Below are 2,076 nucleotides of genomic sequence, written 5' to 3'. Positions count from 1 at the left end.
ATAGAGGGGAGGAAAGGACAGAGGGACAGAAGCGAAGGGATGGGGATGGAAAAGGTGAAATGGTGAGATGAATGGAATGAAATGGCCAGGTAAGGTGACATGTGAAATTGAAAGACGGAAAGGTAAATCAAACTGACTGGAGGAAACAGTTGTTGTACAGGTGAGAAATGAAGGATGCCAAGGGAAATGTAGGGTTCAGGTTGTGTAATATGTGATGGAGAGAAATTGGTGGAGAGATGGAGGGGAAAAAACACGTATTGAGGGGAATGAGTGATAGAAAAACATGGGTAGCAACACACACAGACAGACACACACACACACACAAAAAAAAAAATACAAAATAAAAGTGAGTTAAACTAATACACGACTTCGAAACAGAAAGTTAAGAGAAATAATAATAATAAAAAAAAAAACATGGAGAACATACGTAGGCAAAAAAATCCATAAACTCACCCACTTTCATCTAAAAACAGAACGAGTTAAAAGAAAGAAAGAAAAAAAAAATTGCACGCATGACACGAACAGAAACAGGTTGTGTCTGTCAATTATGAGAGAGAGAGAGAGAGAGAGAGAGAGAGAGAGAGAGAGAGAGAGAGAGAGAGAGAGAGAGAGAGAGAGAGAGAGAGAGAGAGAGAGAGAGAGAGAGAGAGAGAGAGAGAGAGAGAGAGAGAGAGAGAGAGAGAGAGAGAGAGAGAGAGAATGAAATAGACAACCGTATAACAATAATATAATCACAAAAGACAGAGAGAAGACAATTACAAAAAAGACAAAAAAAAAAAAAAAAAAATCACTCAAAGAAAACGGGAGGCGACCTGAAGAGCAATGGACAGGAAGAGAAAAACAAGACATGAGAGAGGAAAGATTCTAAGAATATAGCTGTAAAAAAAGAGAGAAAAAGAAATCTTAGTTGTTCTTTTCCAGGAAGAGAAGAAAGGTTAGTGACGGACAGAACTTAGTGGGAAGAGAGAGAGAGAGAGAGAGAGAGAGAGAGAGAGAGAGAGAGAGAGAGAGAGAGAGAGAGAGAGAGAGAGAGAGAGAGAGAGAGAGAGAGAGAATGAAACAGGTGAATACGGAGGCAGAGGAGAGGAATCTAAATGGAAGGGAAGGAAAGAGGAAGTCTGAGAGAGAACGAATGAAGGGAGGAATAAGAAAAAAAAAACAGATAGGAATGCAGGGAAACATGGAGAAACGGAAAGAGTAACGAAAGCTGAAAGATCGAAGATAGGAGGAGGAGAAGGAAAAGACATGAAGGGAGAGAAAGAGAGCGGAAATGTCATAACAAGATAGATAGAGAGAGAGAGAGAGAGAGAGAGAGAGAGAGAGAGAGAGAGAGAGAGAGAGAGAGAGAGAGAGAGAGAGAGAGAGAGAGAGAGAGAGAGAGAGAGAGAGAGAGAGAGAGAGAGAGAGAGAGAGAGCGGGTAAAGGTAAGAGAAAGACGTAATTAAGGGGGGTGTGGAAGAGGGCCGGAGGAGATGAAATAAAACAGAAGAAACAGGTGGAGGTAGGAAGGGGAGAATTGGGGGAATGGGGAGTGGGGGAGGGAGGGAGGCGCGAGGCAAGGCAGAAAACTGAGAGACCAAGAGAGACAGAGAAGAATGAACGTCAGGACAGTGCGACACATGTGTAGTGGGCAGACGGTGAGGAAAGGCAGGAAGGAGGAAGAAAGGATGGAAGATGGGGATGGAAGGTTGGAGGAAGGAAGGAAGGAAGGAAAGGATGTGGAAAGGAAGACATGACAACAATGAGAGAGAGAGAGAGAGAGAGAGAGAGAGAGAGAGAGAGAGAGAGAGAGAGAGAGAGAGAGAGAGAGAGAGAGAGAGAGAGAGAGAGAGAGAGAGAGAGAGAGAGAGAAAGAGAGAGTATTGCGAACTCACAAAAGTTACGATAATATAATATGAAATTGAATCAGACTTTGCAGAATCAAAGAGAAGAAAATCCTAAATCTCCTCGACCAAAGAAAAATTAAACATGCAATATATATATATATATATATATATATATATATATATATATATATATATATATATATATATATATATATATATATATATACACACACACACACACACACACACA

This window comes from Scylla paramamosain, chromosome 28 (genome assembly GCF_035594125.1).
Source record: "Scylla paramamosain isolate STU-SP2022 chromosome 28, ASM3559412v1, whole genome shotgun sequence".
In the NCBI taxonomy this organism is placed as follows: domain Eukaryota; kingdom Metazoa; phylum Arthropoda; class Malacostraca; order Decapoda; family Portunidae; genus Scylla; species Scylla paramamosain.
This window is presented reverse-complemented; position numbering follows the sequence as displayed.